The 24524-nt window shown below is 39.9% G+C and overlaps 1 non-coding gene across 1 annotated transcript; it reads left to right on the top strand.

Annotated features, from left to right (window-relative positions):
• The first annotated feature begins 6563 nt into the window (after nt 1-6563).
• On the top strand, nt 6564-6670 carry LOC127090100 (small nucleolar RNA R71). The gene has a single exon (XR_007791633.1). It is a non-coding gene; the product is annotated as a small nucleolar RNA R71 (small nucleolar RNA).
• Nucleotides 6671-24524: the final 17854 nt, after the last annotated feature.

Here is a 24524-nt window from a genome sequence, read left to right as displayed (position 1 = left end):
GCATTGTTGTTTTCTCATTCGCCTTGCCTAACCTGTGTTCGATTCTAGCGCTTGCATTTTTTTTTCTGATTTCAAATTGTTTTTCCACTTGAGCGCTTTTGTTAACCATGAGTACCTGAGTTCAATACCTGGTTGGTGCATGCTTCCAATTTTAACTCACATTTCATTTTCCACATATTTTCCATATTATTTCATTTTGTTCATTCAATTTCTAAAATCATAAAAAAATAGCAAACATGTCCAATTTAATCCAAATTTTTTTTCACATGTTCATTTTAATGTCTAGTTTTTTTTAGCATTTTATTTCATGATTTTTATGCTGCTGGATTTTTGATTGTGCTTGATTGTTTGAACATGATGCCAAAATGACATGTTGTGCTAATTGATTTGTGAAATGCTCATGGTTTATCCAATTGCCTTGAAACTTGACATGCCTAATCCTAACATGTGACATGATGTTTTGGCTTTTGTTTGGCATTTTTACCAGTTAATACCACTATTTTGGACACATGGACATATGTTGTGACATTTGGTGTAACATTTTGTGCATTGTACTTGTGCATTTTCATTCATATAGCTTTTGTTTGCTTCTGGACCTAATTTTTGGTATGATGCTTGTCCATAGCATGTTGTATTCACATAAAAAATTTCATGATCATTGGATGTGTTTCTGTTTTAATGTGGATTTTATATTCTTGATGTCCAATTTTGATCACATTGCTTGCCTTTGCCTTATCTTGTTCATGTGATGGCTTTACCTTATGAGTTAGTTTTGGTCCTTTTGAGGACTCTTTCTTGTTTGATTGAATGTGCTTCATGTGAAATGTTGACTCTTGTTTTGGTCATTTGACTTGCCTTTGACCCTAGTCTTTGTACTAGTGGTTTGTACTCACCAATTGTGTTTGTGTTTCAGGTATTTAGCACTAATGATTGGTGTGGCCACTATTTGAGATACAAGTTGCTTTGATTGTTGTTGTGTTGTAGGTCCATTGATGTGATGAACTCACTTGAGTGCTTGCATTTGAGACTTGCATTGTGTAGATATTGGAAAGTTGCACTGTGTTGTCTGTTTGGTTTTCTGAATACAATATTGACTGTTTGGCTTTTGTACAGGTACATTAGTCGCTTTTAGCTCTAGCTTGAGCTTTGCTTTGGCTTGTGGTTGATATACCACTTAGGTAACCACTCTCTCACTCCATGTAGTCTGGAAGTCCTGTCGCTTTTTTGGCAGGCATTTGGCTGAAGTCCTCCTTAAGAGGCAATGATTGTGATTGTTTACATTTGTGCTAAAGACCTCCAAGTGAGGCATGTTACTTGATAAGTCCTCCTAAGTGAAGAGGCAATTGACAGATAGAAGGGATTAGCAATCAATCCCCTGTTATTCAGTGAGTCTTTCATGATGCTCGCACTACGTGCTGATGCTTTTGAATAAACACCCAAGATCTTGTATAGAGTCAGTCAAGTGGAATAGGGTCCCTCTTTCTGGATCCCCACGCATTCTTTGATTCGAGCTCACCCAGGCCAGGGTTAAGAGCATGAGGTCCAATCCTCATTTCCACCTTTCATCAGCTTTACCCTAACTCTCAATGTTAGTGGTTAAGAGCTTCAGCAACCCCCATACAGTTTTGGCTTGTTTGTCGAGGTTGATGTGACCCCTCTTGACTAAAGCCTTACCCCATATGTTTGAGCCCCCTTGTTGGTGTGTTTACTTCATGTTGTATGTTTTTGTGTGGTGTGATCGTATACCCATAGGATTGCTAGACTTTGTATAGTCTCTCGTTTGCATGTCAATTAAGGTAGCACGGTTCCTTCGTCTAGGACTTCCTTTCTTGCATGAGCATTCCTAAAACTACAACAAACTCTATCTTCTCTTAAGGACACGTTGACTCCTTCTACTACAGGTGAGTAAGTCTCCAAAGGTCGAGCATCCGGTAGATTGCGTAGTAACGTCGTTCATCTAAAAAACACAAAACAAACACAAATAGTTTAGCCGAACTACGGAAACTCTGATTCTAATGTTCAGATGAGATACGTAGGCACAAGATGTGATGTCTTGCCGAGTTTGACTGACGACTAACATTTAATCCTTGCTGGTTTTCGCCCTCGTTGCGATTCTTTTCTCTCGCCCTCGCTGCAATCGAGACCTTCCTTTTTCTCTTGCCCTCGTTGCAATCGAGACCCTTTTTTCCCTTTTCGTGTGTGTTTGGAGTCGCATGTAAGTCCATTTATTGGCATTCTGTTTCCTATTTGTGTTTGTGTGTTCGGAGTCGGATATAAGCCCAGGGATTGGCATCCTGTTTCCTTGTTTGTGTTTGTTGTTTGGAGTCGGATGTAAGTCCATTTATTGGCATTCTGTTTCCTGTTTGCGTTTGTTCATTCGGAGTCGGATGTAAGTCCACTCATTGGCGTTCTGTTTCCTGTTTGCGTTTGTTTGTTCGGAGTCGTATGTAAGTCCATTCATTGGCATTCTGTTTCCTGTTGTGTGTTTCTTTTGACATCTCAGCGTCTCTTCTCAGTGTTTTGTGTCGGCGTGCGTTAGCCGAGCTACGAATGCTCTGATTCTTTCTCTGGATAGAGAAGATATGTATGCATAGGATGCGATGTCCTAGCGAGCATGTTCCCCATTCCCCTGAACTACGTTGACTCTGATGTTTGTTTCTGACAAACTACGTAGGCCTAGGATGCGACATCCTGCCGAGTCCCTTTCATCTGTCTTCTTTTGCCTGTGTTTCATTCTAGTTTGTGCAGTCTTTGAGCAATTTATTAGCAACCTTATTCTTTTCTTTTGAGCGTGGATCCCGTCTAGTACGACGGACGTGAGGGGTGCTAATACCTTCCCCTTGCGTAACCGACTCCCGTACCTTGTAATCTTTGGTCGTAAGACCGTTCCTTTTCCCTTTCTTAGGTTAGTCCTGCGCTTCCTTTCCGTCATAGGATGAATAGCGTCGGTGGCGGCTCTGTAAAAATGTTTTTTTTTTTCGCCGGTTGTTTTTCGCGTTGCGACACTAGGTAGTTGACAAAATCAGCATACCATGGCAGAGTTACATTTGCAAGAATTTCTTCCACGGAATCTTCTATTTCACTATCATTTATTGTTAATTCAGACATGTCACTTTCCATTTGGGTTATGAGTCGTTCGTAAGGGAAATCATCATTGATTGGAATTTGTTCAGGCTTATGCCCTTCGATTCGTGATAAGTGGTCCGCTACTACGTTTTCAGTACCTTTCTTATCTTTTATCTCTAAGTCAAATTCTTGTAAGAGTAGGATCCATCTTAAAAGTCTTGGTTTGGCATCCTTCTTACTTAACAGATATCTAATAGTGGCGTGGTCAGTATAGATAATAATTTTCGCTCCTACTAGGTAGGAACGGAACTTGTCCAAGGCGAACACGACGGCTAAAAGTTTTTTTTCAGTGGTGGCATAGTTCATTTGGGCTGGATCTAGTGTTCTACTTGCGTAGTAGATTGCATGAAGTTTCTTATCCTTTCTTTGTCCCAGTATTGCGCCTACGGAGTAATCACTCGCATCACACATGATTTCGAAAGGTAATCTCCGGTCAGGTGGTTGCATTATGGGTGCGGTGATTAAAGATGTTTTCAATTGGTTGAACGTTGTTAAATATTTTTCATCAAAGATAAAATCAACGTCTTTCATTAATAAACCCGTAAGTGGCTTGGTAATTTTCTAGAAATATTTGATAAAACGTCGGTTGAAACCGGCGTGTCCTAAAAAGCTTCGTATTTCTCGTATGGTTTTAGGGGGTTGAAGGTTCTCTATGATTTCGATCTTAGCTTTGTCTACTTCAATTCCTCTATCAGATACCACGTGACCTAACACGATTCCTTGTTGGACCATGAAATGACATTTCTCCCAGTTCAAAACGAGATTTACCTTTACGCATCTTTCGAGTACCATTTCAAGGTTTGATAGACATCCTTCGAAACTCTGCCCACAAATAGAAAAGTCGTCCATAAAGACTTCCATGATGTCGTCCATAAAATCAACGAAGATTGCCATCATGCATCTTTGAAATGTTGCGGGAGCGTTGCATAATCCAAATGGCATTCGTCGGTAAGCGAATGTACCATAAGGGCATGTGAAGGTTATCTTTCTTGGTCGTCAGGATGGATTGGAATTTGAAAGAATCCTGAATAACCGTCTAGATAGCAGAAGTGGGAATGCTTAGCCAATCGTTCAAGCATTTGATCAATGAAGGGTAGATGAAAATGATCTTTTCGAGTGGCCTTGTTTAGTTTTCTATAGTCGATGCACATTCTACTTCCGATCATAACTCTTTGTGCTATAGATTCGCCCTTATCATTTTTAACAACTGTAACACCCCCTTTTTTGGGTACTACATGAACGGGGCTAACCCATTGACTATCGGAGATCGGGTATATGATTCCAGCATCTAGTAGTTTCTTTACTTCTTCCTTGACTATCGTACTTAGGATTGGGTTGATCCTTCTCTGGTGTTCTCTAGAGGTTTTACAATCTTCCTCCAGCATAATGTGATGCATACAAATAGAAGGACTTATTCCTTTTAGGTCGGCGATGTTGTATCCTAACGCAGTTGGATATTTTCTTAGGACATCTAGTAACTTTTCAGTTTCCATCTGTCCCAAGTCAGCATTGACTATTACTGGTCTTCTCAGTTCAGTGTCTAGGAATTCGTATCTTAGGTTCTTTGGTAGTGCTTTTAATTCCAAGTCAGGTTTCTTTGGGCATGGCGTGTGGTTGGGTGTAAGTGCTAAGCATTCGCTTAGACTTTCGTTTTGGTATGGTTCATGCCAATTATCGTCTTCAAAGATTGGAGGGATTTGGATTTTCATTATATCAGAGTATGTGGTTTCTTGCATCTCCATCTCTCTTACGCACTCGTCTATGACATCAAGTAGATAACAGGTATCGTCTATGGCTGGCGCTTGTAAGAATTGTGTTAAGATGAATTCAACCTTTTCCTCTCCAACTTCGAATGTCAGCTTACCTCTCTTTACGTCTATTAGAGCTTCGGCGGTAGCCAAGAATGGCCTTCCTAATATAATAGGTGTACTGGCATCTTCTTTGATGTCCATGATTATGATGTCTGTAGGAATGTAAAATTATCCTACACGTATGGGGACATTCTCTAGTATACCAACAGGTTATTTGATTGAGCGGACAGCTAAGTGAACAGACATCTTGGTTGGTCTTAATTCTCCCATACTGAGCCTTTTACAGATGGTTAAGGGCATTACACTAATGCTGGCTCCTAGATTGCATAGAGCTTTGTCTATGATGAATTTTCCAATGACGCAGGGTATGGAAAAACTACCTGGGTCTTTTAGTTTGGGAGGCATGTTATTTTGGATTATTGCGCTACACTCTGCAGTAAGTGTAATTGTTTCGTTATCCTCAATCTTTTTCTTATGGGATAGGATCTCCTTAAGAAATTTGGCATATGAGGGCATTTGTGTGATGGCTTCTGTAAAGGGAATTGTAATGTTTAGTTGCTTCAGAAGTTCAACAAATTTCCTAAATTGACTCGCAGTTTTAGAACTTGTGAGTCTTTGAGGATACAGAATGGATGGTTTATAACGAGGTGGAGGCACATAAGGTTTTTCTTTCTCTTCGGCCTCTTGGGTATTATCTTCTATTTCCTTTGGTTCACTTACCTGCTCAGTTGTGGTTTTGTCTGGTGTTTGGTACATGGTAGGGTTTTGGAGTCTTGGATCTACGGGTCCGTCTATTTCTTTTGCACTCCTCAATATAACGGCATTTGCATGTCCTTTTGGATTAGGTTGCGGCTGTCCAGGAAATGTTCCAGCTGGAGCGGCTGTAGATGCTTGATGTTGAGCCACTTGTGAAATCTGTGTTTCAAGCATTTTATTATGGGTGGCTAAGGCGTCTACTTTGCTCGCTAGTTGTTTAAGTTGCTCGCTAGTATGTATGTTTTGGTTCAAGAAGTCTTTGTTTGTCTGAGCTTGGGTAGCTATGAAACTTTCCATCATTAATTCAAGATTTGACTTCCTAGGCATGTTAAGAGCATTATTAGCTGGCTTTTAATATCCAGGCGGAACAACTGGTGCTTGGCCAGGTGCATACAAGGCGTTGTTATTCTTATACGAAAAATTAGGATGGTTTTTCCAGCCTGGGTTGTAGGTATTCGAATAGGGATTTCCTTTGCGTAATTTACTTGATCGGTTGGGACTCCTGCAAATATTTGACATTCTTGTGCAGTGTGTCCAGGGTTTCCACATAACTCACAGTTTGGAGTTACAGCAGCGACGGTGGCTGTGGGTGTTATGGTCAAGTTATCTAACTTTTGAACAATGGCATCTACCTTGGCATGGACATGGTCGAGGCTACTGATTTCGTACATTCCACTCTTTGTTTGTGACTTTTCTACTGGAGTTCTTTCACCTCCCCATTGACAATGGTTTTGGGCCATGTTTTCAATGAGTTGATAGGCTTTGTTGTATGGCTTGTCCATAAGTGCACCGCCTGCGGCAGCGTCTACTGTCAGTCTTGTGTTATACAGAAGCCCATTGTAAAATATGTGAATTATCACCCAGTCTTCGAGACCGTGATGTGGACATATCCTCATCATGTCTTTGTATCTCTCCCATGCTTCATAGAGAGATTCTATATCTTTTTGTCGAAATCTGTTGATTTGAGCTCTCAGCATAGCAGTTTTACTCGGCGGAAAATATCGGGATAAGAAAATGTTCTTCAGTTCTTCCCATGTTGTAACGGAGTTGGAGGGCAGGGATTGCAACCAAGCCCAAGCTCTGTCTCTTAGTGAGAAAGGAAAGAGGTGCAGTCTTATCGCATCTTGAGATACACCATTTCCCTTTACAGTGTCTGCGTACTGCACAAATTTGGTCAGGTGTTCATTAGGGTCGTCCGTAGGATTTCCAGCAAATTGATGTTGTTGGACGGCTGATAATAGTGAGGGTTTCAGCTCGAAATCGTTTTGATTAATAGTAGGGGCAGCAATGTTGTTGTGAGGCTCTTGTTGGGACGGGGTAGCGTAGAATTTAAGAGGACGATTCTGTGGTCCTTCTTCAGCCATGATTGGTTTTTCTTCTGATTTAGTAGTAAAGAAGATGTTGGGAATATCGTACTTTTGTTGATACTCTAGTATTCGACGTCTTATATATAAGAAACGCTCTAATTATGGGATTGGTGGTGCTAAGTTATCGCCTTGTGAGCGAGTACTTGGCAAACAATCGGGGGAAGTAAGGGAAAGAAGATTAGTTTTTATTTTTTACCTTAGTATATACTGTGCAACGAAAGAATCGCACTATTCGACTAAATCAGGTCCCCAGCATCTGCGCCAAAAACTTGATGCGAATCGTGACTATATATAGAATATAGTCTATCGGGTACTTGACTACAAGTGCACAGTCCAATCATTTTAGTTTTAAAAGATATCGAACCCACAGGGACCGATGGTCAAACTAGTTTTACTAACGTCACTATGTTTAGCTAAGGGAATGATTTATAGAAGTTCGGGTGCAGAGAATTAAATCTAAGAGATATTTAGTTTTAAGAAAGTATTAATAAGAGGAATCAGTATGCAACGCATTAATCTTCAGGGATTCGATAAATCGCCGGTGTATAGTTCAAATACCAAATATCTTTCAGTAGAAAATACTTATTTAAAAGACTTTATCTCACACTCCCGTGGTTGTTGATTCAACCTATAGCTTTAAGTCAGAATGTACGCTCTCGTTGTCCCATTTGAAGTTAAAAATACTTTTTGTAAATAATTAAGTTCTAATTGCTTTTAAAGTGATATCGCTGTTTTTAAAATCAATGCCTAGTTTTTACTATCCAGCTCGAGCCTCACGTTCTCGCGATTGTTGGTTCTCACCTTAGTTAATTTCCCACTCTCGTGGAAAAATCGTATTAAATAGATTCTCACTTTTGTGACAAAGTTAATTAAATTCAAATTAAAAACCAAAGCCGAAAAGATTGTTTGAGAAAAGGAGTTTTCACCGGTTATTATTAAATCCTATCCAATTAAGTTGTTACATACCGATACCGGTAGTTTAGCCGAACATGTTAAATAGCGCAAACACAGACAAGCATAAACAGATTAACATTGCGGCAAACATAATTATAATAATAACAGGGCAATAATAATAATAATTGAATAAAAACCTGGCAATTGAATTAACAGAGTATGTCGAATCTTGGAGTACTTGAGCAGTCCTCCACAGGTCGGTAGGATTATGCTTCTTCAATACAATTGCTTACTAAATTAAATAAAGTGTAGTAGTTCCCCAGTGTAGGAAACTACTACTTTGGCTAACTGAAAAACGGAAAGGAAAGGGAAAAACGGGAATTCTAAACGGAATTGTAACTGAATTACGGTAAGGAAAACAAAGTTGCTGAAGGAAAATAATGCTCAAAAGCTAGAATATTGTAGAAAAATAAATTGCAGTGAGAATCTAGACGTTCCTTTTTTTTCCAACCTTCGTCCTTTTTATATCCCCCATAGGTCTTTGGCAGTTGAGATAATTAAGGGTGACTGGTTGAGTGAGGAATCCACGAGGAAGTGGTTCTGTTGGAGAAAATTTAGGCACATTTTGAATCCTTCTGCTGACTGCTTCAAGCGCATTTTTTGGTCGTGTAACGCTCGTCATGGGCTTGTGACATTCGTCACAGGCTGGGCATGACGGTCGTCATGCTCCTTGTGACGGTCGTCACATCAGCATTTTCTGTATTTCTGGTTTTCTTGCTTTTTCTGCTGCTTTCTCATATGTTTCTTCTTCTTTTTCTTCCTTTTCTACATTTTGCTCATTTATGCATGGAGATTGAAATACCTGCAAAAATAGCTCGAATACTTGTAGAATAATCGGGATATTAACTAAAGTGGTATGATCTTTGAGTGTAAATTAAGGAAATTATATGATATATTTTCGTGTTATCAGATACTCCGAGGTAACAATGAATCCATCATCAATATGCTTTTGCACTTCCTCCTTGATATTTACTGCCATATCAGGATGAATTCTCCTCAACTTCTGCTTGACTAGCGGGCACTTTGGCTTCAAAGGAAATCTATGCTCCACAATCTTAGAATCCAAACCAGGAATATCTTGATAGGACCAAGCAAACACATCAAAATACTCTCGAAGAATATCAATCAACCCATTCTTAGCTTCTGGACACAATTGAGACCCAATCTTGACTTCCTTCACATCATCCTTGGAACCCAAGTTTCCTGATTCAATATGTTCTTCAAATGGTTGAATGGCTTTTTCCTCGTGCTCAAGCAAACGGGATAATTCATTAGATACTTCTTCATCATCATTTTCTTCCTCAGCTTCAAACACAGGGAAACCAAAGTTTGGAGAGGGAGTAAGATTATTACATTCAATGGGTTTGAGAACCAACCTGCATATTGATTTGATATTTTGATTTTAGAGAAGTGAAGTGCAAACAAATATTATGTAGATGGAAATATTATTATTTACTTATGTTTTTTGTGATTACCATTTCCAAAAAAATCAAAAAGGTAAAAATAAAACATCATAGATGTGGATGAATAAAATTGTATTTCATTGACGACAATAAGGAAAATGCCCGACAATGTTCACTTCTCCCTTTGGCATGGGAGAAGGATTTTTCTAAAAATCATGAAAACAAATTACTTAGAACGGTACATAACAACAGGAATATCAATAGAAATCCAGTTGTTGTAAGTCTGGTTGTGAGCCACAAAGTTGGCGTAGCCTCGTCTTCATCATTGTCTTCAATAATGGCAGCTGAGTGTTGATCATCCTCATGAGTTAACCCTCCACTATAAAAAACTGGTTGCATAACATTGACATTGGCGTTGAATGGCCCTTGCTGAAATCCCATCCCTACTTTATTCTTATTCTCAACAACTTCTATAACACGACCCCACTTATCGGTGTTGCCATCCTGAATAGCCTCTTGTGCATCCTTCAAAGAAGACATTGGTGCCCCATCCTTATTCAATTCATCATTGATAGACAAAGCTTGGAATGTCGTTCCAACTTTCTCCTTAGTATCAACATAAGTAAAGAATGACAAATGGCTTACCAATAATGCTTTCTCTCCACCAACAACGACAAGCTTGTCGTTGTTCACAAATTTTAGCTTTTGGTGCATAGTAGACGTTACAGTTCCAACTTCTTGGATCTAAGGCCTTCCCAATAAATAACTGTAGGCCGGGTGAATATCCATTACCTGAAAAGTAATTTGAAAATCACTCGGACGTATCTTAATTGGAAGGTCCACTTCTTCAATGACGATTTTCTAAGAACCATCAAATGCTTTAGCAACCACACCATTGTACCTCATCGAGGCGCCTTGATAGAAAAGTATTGCTAGAGTTAACTTTGGCAACACATTCAATAATGACCCAGTGTCAACCAACACGTTGGACAAAGCGTCCTCCTTGCAATTCATTGAAATATGAAGCGCCAAATTATGATTACTACCTTCCTCGGGATGTTCTTCAACACAAACGCTCAGATTATTGCAGGAGGTAATATTGGCAACAATGTGGTCAAACTGATCCACAGTCACATCGTGCTCCACGTAAGCTTGTTCCAATACCCTTTGCAAGGATTCTCTGTGTGCTTCCAAATTCATCAGCAACGACAACATGGAAATCTTTGACGAAGCAACTGCTCCACAACATTGAATTCGCTCCCCTTAATTAAGCATAACACCTCATCACCATCATTAGCCTTTAACTTGCTGGATTCACTAGATTGACACGTTGGAGCACTAACTGGATTAACTGCAGGAATCTATGCCTTTTTACCTACGGAAATATCTTCCACAATCTTAGTAAAAACCGGACTAAATACACGACCACTACCGATCACCTTCACTACATCTGCGATATTTACCACCGAATATGCAACTGGGAGAGGAACCTCTTGACCATTTTCAATCATGGTGGCATTATACTAGTATGGCATAACTTTATCGGATGACCACCTGCTCAGGGGTCTTGAAAACTGGTACAATGACGTTCACATAATCTCCCATATACCTTGATTGTTGAACCTGGATAACATTCTCATACATCAACCTTTGAATATCTCTTTTGACTTCAAATATCACACCCATCATGGTCGTGTTCACAATGGCTCACCATGCACAAATCCTTATGGATCTCCACCAAAGACCTAAGAATACGACGTACATCAAATCCTCTGAAATTCCCTGGACAACCGTCCACCATGTTTAAAGAAGTGTTACCATGAGCAGACAACGATTGTCTTTAACATTTTGCGCTCTATCCTCAAAGGACACCATACCACTCTTGACAAACTTCTGAACTTCATACTTCAGGGGATAACAGTTCTCAATATCATGACCAGGGGCTCCCCGGTGAAAAGCAAAATGTAAGTCTGGTTTGAACCACCATGGCAATGGCTTAGGAATTTGAGGTGGGTTCCTTGGTTGGACAAGATTCTTAACGACCAAACACGGGTATAGCTCTGCGTACATCATAGGAATAGGGTCAAAAGAGACCTTCTTCCTCTCAAAGTTTTGATGATGATTGTTGTGTTGTTGTAGTTGGTATGTTAATGCGGTTGTTGTTGATGTTGTTGTTGCTGAATAGGAATTGATTAATTATTTGAGTTGCTGGTAAAAACTGGAATTACTGATGATACCTGATGTTGACGGGATTGAGAATTCTTCCTCACATGAGGCCTCCTCTGCCTCCCAGCTGATACTACATTAGTTTCTCCTTCCTTCTTTTTGGAGAAGCTCCCACCATACTTCTTGCTCGCTGTCACTTCATATTTGGACAAACGTCCTTCACGAACTCCTTCCTCTAATCCTATCCCCATGTTTACCATCTCACTAAAATCATTCGGGGCACTTGCGATCATACGTTCATAATAAAATGAACTTGGGATTTTCAAGAAAATCTTGGTCATCTCTTTTTCTTCCAAAGGAGGACTAATCTGGGCAGCTAACTCCCTTCATCTTTGAGCATATTCTTTAAATCTCCCTTTCTCCTTTTGAGACATTAATCTCAACTGATCTCTATCCGGCGCCATATCAACATTCTACTTATACTGCTTGACAAAGGCCTCGCCCAAGTCATTGAAAGTACGAATGCTAGCATTGTCCAAGCCCATATACCATCTGAGCGCATGTCTAGTCAGACTATCTTGGAAATAATGAATAAGAAGTTGGTCATTATCAGTTTGAGTAGACATCTTTCTAGCATACATGACAAGATGGCTCAACGGATAGGTATTCCCTTTGTATTTTTCAAAGTCTGGGACCTTGAATTTCACCAAAATTTTGACATTAGGAACTAAGCACAGTTCAATAGCACTCTTACCAAATAAATCCTCCACTCTTAGAGTTTTCAATTCCTTGCGCATCTCAAGAAACCAATCCTTCATCTCATCCTTCAGCTCTCTGTTTTCTTGCTCTAGATGCTCCATTATTCATAGTCGATTAGCTCGGGTGTTGTAGTGATGAGTCAACTTGGCTGATACACAGAAGAAGAATTGATAAGACACCTCGAGGAAGAAACCTGTTATGCAAATGATGCACGAAATGAAATGTTTTTTATTGTTTTTAATTTCAAGGAACACATGAAGTCTTATTTGCAAATATAACAATAATAATAATTCAATTGATCATAAAATCTCTTTTTATTCATAAATTTTGGAAGGATTACACTAAGTACAATTTCAGAAACCAAAATACAAATACAAGAGAAAAGGAAACGGTCATTCTAAGGATCCCTAGCAACTGCATCAGATGATCTGGCTATGGGAGCATACTTCCTTCGAATGCATCGAATCTCGGACTCGAAGGACATCTTCATCTGAGCCTTCTCGAGGACAAGCTGATCAATAATCTTCTTCCAAGCACCGGAAGGTGGAGGCATGCTAGAGGAAAATAAATCCCATGTCTCTCTATGTCTCTTCACTGCGTGCTCCTCAAGAATCTCAATAAGTGCATCTTTGTCTTTCGACTCAAGTTGCAACTCCTCATGCTTTTGGTTCAAAGCATGAAACCGCTCTTCCCACAAATCTCTCTCTTGGTTCATCTTGGCAAGTGCGTCTTCCAACTCCTCTATATCTTGGTTAGAGAGAGTTGATGGCTCAACCACCACCAAAGACATAAGTCTTTCACAAGCATACGACATCTTGAACTCCAAAGCTCTCTTCTTCGCCCAAATAGTGTAAGCTTATAAAGCTACACAGTTGCATGGACCAAGCTCGGATCTTCCTTTCCTATGCACATTGTGCCAAGCATGCACCATTCTATTTTTCAGATGTTAGGGATCTTTACCCTCCTGATAGAATAAACCCTCCAACTGAATGTTATTAGGCTTATCTCTCAAGGAGAACCCAAGTTGACGACGAGCCAAATGCAGGGTTGTATTTGATTCCTCCTTGGGCACCAATGAGAGCCACGTTTGAGAACTCACCACAATTGTCTATAATATCCAAGATACCTGATGCAGAATCATACCAAACAATATCATCATTAAGGAGAGACATAAGTCTCTAGGACCATCGTAGACATTATCGGTTCTCCAAGAAAACAGGCGTCTGAGGAAAGTGCAAAATAAACCACTTGTACAGAAGAGGAACACAACACACAATAGTCCCACCACCTGTAGAATTTCTCAAATGCAAAGAGAAGTACATGTCGCCCAACAGATTCGGAACAGGGTTCCCAATATAGAAGATTCTAATGCCGTTAACATCAGCAAAACCGTCAATGTTGGGGAACAAGGCTAGACCATAAATGAGCAACACAAAGATAGCTTCCAAAGCTTCCATGATGTCGGCTTGAGCAAAAACAGTAGCTCTACCAATGAGGAACTCAAAAGTCAACCCAAGAATTCCTCTTTTCTTCACCAAATGAGTATCAATCTTAAGTTTCTTCAGATGAAGATCTTCGGCTATGACATGAGACCTGGGAATCTCCTCCAATCCATTGAAAGGTATCTTGTCAGATACAGGCATACCCAAAAGATGGGCACACTCCTCTAACGTGGGCACAAGCTGATAATCAGGAAAAGTGAAGCACAAGTAGAGGGGGTCATATAACTGAACCAAAACACTCAGAAGTCCTTCAACCACATCAGTAGATAGTACGGACAAGAGCTTCCCATGATGTTGCTTGAAATCCAAGGGATCTAATACAAAGGATGACAATTTCCTTAGCTCTTTCAATTCAAGACACCTGAAACTGTACTTCTTAGTGTTCCTTCGTCCATAATCCATGGTCTAAAAATATTTGCAAATAAGACCTTAGTTTCCTTGAAATTTATTTTTCTATGATGAATGTTATGATGCGTATGTATGTATGAATGCAACAATCACACACAAAGGGATCAGACACAAGGCAAACAGAAACAAAGGTCAAGGGATGAATCAAGTCATCATCAAGATCAATCATCCATTTTGGTGGATTATGGTTTTCACCTTATCAACACCCAAGTCCCATTGATATTGATGAGACTGTTGATTCTAAGTGTTGGCAACAATTTTGGTAAAACAAAGAATGTTCACAAGATGTTATGTGTGATGTCTTAATATGAGATATCCTATGTACCTGCTGGAGTTCAAGAACATGTTCATGCAGGATTGTTTCAGAATGCCATATACAATGCCATGGCTTCTGATATTGGATGTACCTGCTGGAGCTTAAATGAAAGACATGTTCATGCAGGATTGTTTCAAGATGTCATACACAAGGTCATGGCATTTGATATGGTTGTACCTGCTGGAAGTTATAAAAGGAATTATTGGATTATGCAGGATTTTTCCAGGATGTCAGACTCGATGTCATGACATCCTGTACACAGAACATTCAGTGTGAATGTCTGGTGTTTTGTGATTGCACAATTAATGGAAATCTTTTTATGATTGAAGATCTGATTAGCTGGCGCATTCAATCATGGATTACAACCAGATTTACTTATTTTCCAAGGATATCTAACCAGCTGTTATAAAAAGATTTGATTGGAAAATAGATTTAGGGTTTTCAAGATGTCCAAGCCCAGTTGGATGCTTCTATAGAAAGGGACTTAGAAAACCTGTTTGAACACACAACTAATACTGAGCGAAATTTAGAGAGAGAGCTAGGGTTTGTGTATGTTTAGTCGTGAGACTTGTAAGCCATTCAAGTCATCCATTGATGATTGAATTGGACTGATTTGTGGTTGTAATTTGTCACTCTAAAGCTATTAAGCAAGAGTGTGTGTCTACTTAATCAAAGCTATGAAGTAAGATCAAGTGTGTATCTTCTTGATTGAAACTGTGAAGTAAAATCAAGAGTGTGTAATTGAAAAGTGTTTTCTTTTCTCAAGGGATTGTTGTTTAAGATCACAGGTGTGATTGTAGGGAAGTGAGTGGGTTCTCATATCTAAGAGTTCTTAGGTAGAAATTGCACGGGTAGAGATTGTAAGACCCCAGTTTTGTCCCTAAGATCCCTCATGGCATCATAACATTGCATTGCGTAGCCTCAAGGATCATTGAGCATCTTGGCTCCCTTTCTCTTTGGGTAGGGATCTCTTGTGAGTGGTTTGAGATCACCAAGCATGCTTGAATTGTATATCATTGCTTTTCTTGTTTTATTCACTAACCAAAAGCACAAAAATATGTCACTAACATTTTTGTTGTAGCTTAAGCAATCACCAGGTCAAGAGCTTCAAGAAGATCCTTTGTGCAAGAGATGAGGTATTTCCTTGGGATGAGGATCACATGATTATTATAAGGAGCTTACATGAGCTAGGGTTTCATTTGAAGCAATTTCACCAAGTGGTAGAGGCTCAAGCTAATCAAGAAATTTCGAGGTCATCTGAGGACCAAAAGTCAACTGTGCAGTCAACTGAGGACTATGAGGTGGGGAAATGAGTTGAGACACCTCAATCATGTTCAAATGAGGCCTATTCATCATTCTAATCATCCATTTTGAAGATTCAAAGGTCATGGCAAAAGTTACTAAAAATGGAAAATGACCTGTAATTCAAAGTTTCCAAATTTGGCAAGTTTTTGGTCCATATTCAACTTGACTTGTCAATGTCAAAGAAGTTTCAAATGGATTTTTGGTGAACATGAAAGTTGTATATCTTTGTCTCCCCTTTCCAAAAAGTCCTAATTCATGTCCATATGATGAATGGTTGAGAAGTTATGGTCATTTGATCACAAGGTGTACATGGAAATTCAAAATGGCATAACTTTTGATACAATGCTCCAATTTGATTCATTCTTTTTGCAAAATGCTCCTCATGTTCAAGACATCTCAAAATGACCTCATTTGGCTCAATTATGCAAAGGAATCATGGCTTGTATTCTTAATATTTCACACATGTTCATTTTGAAGAAATTATTCATCATTCCTTTTTGGCTTATGATACAAGCAAATTGACATTCCAATGATGATCCTTGGTTGCTATTGAGTGAATTCCAGCCATTGCATAAGAGGTTTCACGTGGCTTATGGCCTTGGAAGCTTAATGTGCATTTTTTGCAAATGGATTCATATCTCACTAATCATGATTAATGGATGGCTAATTTGATTTTCAGTGTGATTAGTAAGGGATATAAATACCAAAACCCTAATCCTAACAGCAATAACAGAAGCATTTCAGATCCAAATTCAAAAACTCCCTCCAATTTCTCTCTCTTCGAATTTTTATTTTCTCCACACAAACACCAAAAATTCTTGCATATTCTTGATCATCATGCTTCATTGAGCAAGAATCATCCACTATTTTGAGCAATTCAGCTAGATTTTGAGCAATTCATGTGCACTCTCATGTTGATGGAATTTGAAAATTGAAGTAGATCCAGGTGGTTTCAAGATCTATGGTTGTGGATTATTCTGATTTGATTCAAATAAATACATTTCCCTCCATTTTATTTTTATATTTCAATTGTTTTTGCTTGTTTTGTTTGATTCATAAAAAATGCAAAAATAGTCCAATTTAATCCCAATTTTTTTTCATAGTTTTGTTTTGATCTCTACTATTTTTTGGTGTTGATTTCATGATTTGTTGATGGATGGATTTTTATTTGTGAATTTTTGAATGAACATTGTGCTAATTTGATCCATTGCATTCAATGCATTGTGAAATCCTCATTGTTGAGCCATTTGATCCAATGTTTTGCATGCTTGACATTCACACATGATATGAGTTTTTGGTCACTGGTTTGGAATTTTTCTCACATGTTATCTTCACTTTTGACACATAGAGAATAATGTGACAATTTGTGTCACATTTTTGACATTGAATTGGTACATTTTTGTTCATATGGCATTTGAACCTTTCTGGATTTGATCTTTTGGATATTGATTTTTTGTGACATGAGGATTTCTGATTTGATGTGAATTTTCTAAGTTGGAAGTTCATTTTGTGCACATTTTTTGTCCTTGCATTACATAGATCATTTGAGACACTTGCTTATTGATTTGATGTTGGTCCTTTTGAGGACATTTTGTGACATGTTTGAATGTGCAATGTGTAGAACATTGGGTTCTGTTTTGGTCATTTGGTTAGGCTTTGAATTCATCTCTTATACCTTCGTTTGTTGGTGTTTTGTTGTGTTGTTTAAATGCACATAAACTAACTTTGTCACTTGTTTCAGGTGTGGATACTCATTGATGATATTGTGAGATGCAAAATGCATTGAGTATTAACCTATGTTTGTTTTGTAGGTTTTTAATTGATGTGATAAACTCATGAGCTCATTCGAGTGCTAAGGCACTTATGCACTGAATTGTGTAACTGTTAGGTGGTTTCACTGTTTGTCTGTTGGTTTAATAACTGAAGTATTAACTGTTTAGTCTTTGTACAGGTACCTTAGTTGCTTGCTTTCTTTAGCTCTTGCTTGAGCATTGGATTATGGTTGATACACCACTCAGGTAGTTAGCTTCTTACTTCATGTAGTCTGAAGTCCTGTCACCTTTTTGGCAAGCATTTTGCTGGCAAGTCCTCCTTCAGAGGCTCTGTTTGTGTCTTGTTTAAAATTGTGCTCAAAGACCTCCAAGAGAGGCATGTGTGACTTGATAATTCCTCCAAGACTTGAGGCAATTGATGGATAAAAGGGATTAGTAGCCAATCCCCCGTTATTCAGTGTATCGTTCTTTATGCTCGCACTACGTGCTGATGCTTTTGAACATGTACCCAAGATCTTTGTCCAGTGTCTGTCAAGTGGAATAGGATCCCACTTTCTGGATCCCCACGCTTTCTTTGTCATGAGCTCACCCCGGCCAAGGTTAAGAGCATGAGGTCTCATCCTCATTACCATTTTGATCAGCTTCACCCTAACGTTCAATGTTAGTGGTTAAGAGCTACAGATTACCCATTACAGTTTGGCTTGTTTGTCGAGGTTGACATGACCCCTCTTGACTAAAGCCCACCCATTGTTTGAGCCTTTTGTATGGATATAGGGTGTGATGATTGTTTACTTGTGAACTTTTGATGTGTGTGCTCTTGAACTAGGAGTTTCCATTTGAGCTTAATTGTGGGATCATTGCCATGTTCATTCAAGTGAGATACAAGATACATTGAGGATCTCTTATGAGACTTGTGTGATTTCTTATACCTTGTGCTTGCTTATTCCAAAGGATGGGATCTACTTGGATCATCAATATGATCTCAAGAGAGGAACTCCTAGTGTGTTTTCATTTCTTAACCCTCACCTTTTTGTTCTCTTTAGGACTTAACCTTTCTTCCTCATCTCTCCACCCTAACCCAAGCCAAAACCCTTTTTGTGCAAACATTTGACTATTGTTTTCAACATTAGAAACCTAAGCCTTATGCTTTTGATTTTCAAACTTTCTTTTCATAACACTCATTTTGAATTGAATCTTTAAGTCATCTTTGACCATCTTTTGTATATACTTCTAATTGGTAAATATAACCCATTCAAATTTCTTTTGTGGTTTCAATAGCCACTTCTTAATCAATTTTTTCATAACCTTTAGCTATTAGGTTTGAGTTATCTTTGTGGTAGATGTAATACTCACCTATATCCTTAGTGATGGACAATGAGTCTTCCATGCTTATTATAGGGTTAACCCCTCACTAGCATGTTGAAGCTATCCTCACATGGTGGATTTGTGGTTTTAGGTTGAGTTTTCTCCCTTTGATAACAAAAGACCTTAAGGCTTTTGGACCAATCAATCCACTCATTTGTTTTTTTTTTAGATTTTTACCCCGAACTACGAGGTTTTGATCCTAATCTTTTTATAAGAGGGTACGTAGGCAATGGGTTTATCCATCCAAACACAAAATGTAAATAACTTGTATATTCTCTTCTCATCTCTTCAATCATGTTTGCACAAATAAAATTTTCACAAAACAATAACATTTGCAACAAGTGTGAAAAGGGCTCCCTAGGAGTACCTAGGATATTTTGGGTGCCTAACACCTTCCCATTGCATAACCAACCCCCTTACCCAAATCTCTGTTTCTTTTACTAGTTTTGTTTGTAAAACTTTTAGGTTTTTGTTCGCTTTCTAACCATTCCTTTGGATAAATAGAAGTGTGGTGGCGACTCAACTTTGTATGATTTACCTTGGATTTAGTCAATATCTCCAATGGTAACGAATACCCCGCTACAGAAAAGTGGCGACTCTGCTGGGGATAATGCATCCCTAGTGGGTTTTGCCAACTTTTCACCTTTGTTGTATTATATTGTTTTGTGACATATTTTTGTGCAATTTGGGATTACTGTATTGTATGTAATGATTGAATTGCTTGATATTAATTCCTTGTGTGCTTGGTGATCTTTGTGAGATGAGTTCTATACCCGAACTCGAGTGCACCTAGGATAGGAGAATGGCGTAGTCTTGTCGACTTGTGTGGAGTTATTCCTTAGCAAGTTGACTTGCAAGTCCATTCACTTGGTGGAGGTCATGTGGGGATCAATAATGTCACAAAAGTAAGTTGTGGTTAGACATTACTCTTTCCAATATAGACCTTAGAAGCCAAGGACCTTAGTTTACCAAACCCATCTTGGCCTATTTTTAGGATGTAGTACGGAAGTCGTTCAAATGTAAGATTTGTTGCGATTGTTACGCGATACTACACTCATAAGAGTCTCTCTTGAGAATATTTTTGGAATACGAGTAGTCGTTTCTCCGATAATATCTGAAAGATGGGATGAGGACTATGGGAACCTCTTGTAGAACATGTTTGGCAGGTTTAAACCCTAGTACATTCCCTTTGGGTGGTTCTTAACCGAGACTCCATGCTCGTGACTTGCAACAAACCCTTGATTCATGGTTGATCCGTTCATGTATCCTTAATATCAATGGAACTTGGGTGTTGATAAGGTGTAAACCATAATCCACCAAAATGGATGATTGATATTAAGGATAATATGATCCATCCCATTACCTTTGTTTGGTGTGCTTTGCTTGATCCTTGAGTGTGATTGTTGCATTCATGCACTCATTTGCATCCATGTCATCAATAATAAAAGAAATTTTCAAGGAACTTAAGGGGTTTATTTGCAAAATTTTCAGACATGGAAAGACAAAGAAGGAATACAAAGAAGTACAGCTTCAGACAGCCAAATTTGAAAGAGTTAAGGAATCTGACATCCTATGTAGTAGATCCCTTGGGTTTCAAAGCTCGTTTTGGGAAGCTTCTTCCTCTTCTCACTACTCAGGTGGATGAAAGGTTGATGAGCGTATTAGTGCAGTTTTATGATCCCTTGTACCGTTGCTTCACGTTTCCGGACTTCCGGCTTTTGCCTACCCTTGAGGAGTATGCTTATCTTGTGGGTATACCTATTCTGGATCAGTTGTCGTTCAGTGGCTTGGAGAGTATTCCTACTTCTCAAGAGATAGCTGACATGTTGCACATAAATGAATCTCTGGTTGGTGCTCATATGACTACCAAAGGTGGAATTCAAGGTCTCCCTTCTGAGTTCCTCATTGCTCAAGCTACTGTTTATGGGAAGGCCATAAGTGAGGATGCCTTTGAAGCTTTATTTGTACTTCTCATCTATGGATTGGTATTGTTCCCCAACATCGACAAGTTTGTGGATGTGAATGCTATTAGGATCTTCTCCGCTCTTAATCCCGTTCCGACTCTGTTGGGTGATACCTATTTCTCTTTGCATATGAGGAATGCAAAGGGTGGTGGTGCCATTGTGTGTTGTTTCCCTCTGTTGTATAAGTGGTTTATTTCTCACTTACCTCAGACGGTCGCTTTCAAGGAGAACAAGGGATGTCTACGGTGGTCCACGAGACTTATGTCTCTCACTAATGATGATATATCTTGGTATAACCGTGTATATGATGGTGCGCAGATTATTGACTCTTGTGGTGAATTCTCCAATGTGCCTCTTCTTGGTACATGTGGTGGGATTAACTACAACCCTGTTTTAGCACGTCGTCAGCTTGGGTTCCCCCTAAAGGATAAACCTAATAACATTCTGTTAGAGGGTGTGTTCTTTCAGGAGGGTAAAGATCCCCAAGGCTTGAAGGGCAGAATGGCTTGCACTTGGCGCAAGGTTCATAAGAAAGGAAGGAAGGAGTTGGGTCCTAAGAATTGCATTGCTTTGGAGCCTTATACTGCTTGGGTGAGGAAGAGAGCATCTGAGTATCTCATGCCTTACGAATATCCGAGACCTACACCTTTGGTTGTGGCTGGGCCTTCAACCCTCCTTAACCAAGGAGTAGAGGAGTTGAGAGACGAAGACCTATCACGTGCTTGGATCCGTGAAAGGGAAGAGTTGCTTCAGCAGATTAAGGAGAAAGATGCTTTGATAGAGTTCCTCGAGCATCAGGTTATTGATGATCCTAATGATGCATGGACTTCTCTACTTCCTCAGTCTTCCAAGTTTTGGAAAAGGAAGTATGACCGACTCGCCAAGGAAAAGGCAGATATGGAGGCAGCTTACGAGAGAGAGGTGAAGAGGCTTCGTGCAGCTTATCTTCCTATGTCCCGAGCTTCAGATGTTGTTTCTAGGGATCCATAGGATGGATATTTTCCTTTTCTCTTGTATATGATTGACAATGCTGTACTTCTTTTCCCTGATGATATTTGATGAGATATTTCCATATGTGATAAACAGTTAATATTTCCAAAATTTGCAAATAAAACCCTAAAGTTCCTTTGAAATAAATAAAAACAAATCATATGCACAAGCATTGCATGCATCATATGCATAAGCAGGTTTTGTTCCCGGCTTCTGGTCCTGTGGTCTAACTCTGTGCTCTTCATTTATTTTGAAGACAAGCTGACTCACCGGTACTACACTAGAACCAACTCTTCCAGACTGATGGATCATCTAGAGCAAGAGAACCGTGAACTCAAAGAAGAAGTCGCTAGACTGAGTGCATTGATGGAATCATTCCTGGATGCCCAGAGCCAGTCTTCTCCAACACCTTCAACTCCTCCCTAGAGGATAGTCATCTCTGAGATTGTTTCCTCAACTGTGCCTGCAGCCAATGCACACTTTGTGCCGACAGCCATGCCAACCGGGTTTCCGTGGGGGATGCCTCCCAATTTCATACCTGAGGGCCTTGCTCCAACTTTTGCTTCTATGCCGGCATCTAGCCCGGTCCTTGCTGTTCCTCCTCCTGTCGTGCATACCATGCCCAGGGTAGACGACACCATCTATCATTCTGAGCCGTCTGAGGGCCCAGATGTCCATGAGAAGATGGATGCTATGAACGACCAATTTCTTGAGCTTCGCAAGGAATTGAAGACTCTTAGAGGAAAGGATCTCTTTGGCAAGTCTACTGCCGAATTATGCTTGGTTCCCAATGTGAAGATTCTGGTGAAATTCAAGGTCCCTGACTTTGAAAAATACAAGGGGAACACCTGTCCTCTCAGCCACCTGGTCATGTATGCCAGGAAGATGTCAACTCAGACTGATAATGACCAGTTGCTCATCCACTACTTTCAGGACAGTTTGTCTGGTGCCGCTCTGCGCTGGTATATGGGGTTGGACAGTGCGAACATCCGATCCTTCAACGACCTTGGCGAGGCCTTCGTCAAGCAATACAAGTATAATATGGATATGGCTCCCGATAGGGATCAGCTAAGGGCCATGTCCCAGAAGGACAAAGAAACGTTTAAAGAATACGCCCAGAGGTGGCGAGAGTTGGCAGCACAGATCGTGCCTCCGCTAGAAGAGAAGGAAATGACCAAGATCTTTCTGAAGACCTTGAGTTCATTCTATTATGAGCGGAGGATTGCTAGCGTTCCTTCTGACTTCACCGAGATGGTGAACATGGGCATGCGTCTAGAAGAAGGGGTTAGAAAAGGAAGTCTAACCAAGGAAGAAGGGTCTTCTGCCAAGCGTTATGGGGCGTTTGCAAAGAAGAAAGATGGAGAGGCACATGTTGTGACCTCCCATGTGAAACCTAGAAGACCCTCTGTGAGGAGGAAGACTGTGCGTCCCGCCAGTAACCAGCACCAGGTGGCTCATATAGCACCTGTCTTCAGAGACAATCAACAGTATCAGTAGCATAATAACAGTCAACAACCACCTCAGCAATATCAACAACAACAGCACTGTCCTCAAAGCAGGCCTACCAGCCTCACAACAGTAATCAAACTAGCATGAGTTACGAGAGGAAAAAGGTCACTTTTGATCCGATTCCGATGACATACGCAGAACTATATCCCTCTTTGATAGAGAGGAAGTTGATTACTCCGAGAGACCCACCAGTTATAACTGCTAACCCTCAGTGGTGGTATAAGCCTGAATTGCATTGTGTATACTACTCTGGTGCTCCCGGCCACGACGTGGAGAATTGCTATTCGTTGAAGACCAAGGTTCAAGACCTTGTGAGGTGTGGCATCCTGTGTTTTGAGGACGTAGTTGCTAATTTGAAGAAGAACCCATTGCCCGAGCATGGGAAATCTGTCAACATGGTCCAGGGTTGCCCTGGCAAATACAAGGTCAAATATGTCAGCCATATTCGACAGTCTTTGGTCGAGTTACATTGTTTGCTGTGTGAGTACAGTCATTATGAACACGACCATGATAGATGCCGAATCTTCCCTGTTAATCGATTGGGTTGTCGCCAGGTGCGCAAAGATCTTCAGGAAATGCTGGACGAAGGAGTTATCGAGATTCTTCAGAATAGGAATGTTGACAAAGATGAGCCAGAGGTCAACGTAAATTCCTCAGTATTTCGGATACCCGAACCTGTTATCATCAAGTACGATGGTAGCAAGCAGAAGGTTTCTCCTTCCCTGATCATTAAGCCTGCCGGTCCAGTGCCTTATTCTTCTGAAAAGGCAATTCCCTTTCGTTACAATGTTGTTGCTGTAGAAGATGGGAAAGAGGTGACTTTGCCATCCTCCTCTGTTGTGAATATTGCTGACGTAAGTGGTTTGACCCACAGCAGTCGTGTGTTTTCAGCACCACCGAAGCCCCAGGTTAAGGATGATTTTGTTGAACGCCCGATTGGGAATGCTGTGAGCACCCCGAATCCGGCACCTGTTGTTAAGCCTTCCTCTGTACTAAAAACTCCTACTTCTGTTGGCCCTAGTGGCAATGTGAAAGAAGACTGTGATGAGAT

The sequence above is a fragment of the Lathyrus oleraceus genome, chromosome 5 (assembly GCF_024323335.1).
Source record: "Lathyrus oleraceus cultivar Zhongwan6 chromosome 5, CAAS_Psat_ZW6_1.0, whole genome shotgun sequence".
Taxonomy (NCBI): domain Eukaryota; kingdom Viridiplantae; phylum Streptophyta; class Magnoliopsida; order Fabales; family Fabaceae; genus Lathyrus; species Lathyrus oleraceus.
The sequence above is the reverse complement of the archived record's forward strand: the minus strand, read 5'-3'. Positions and strand labels throughout refer to the sequence as shown.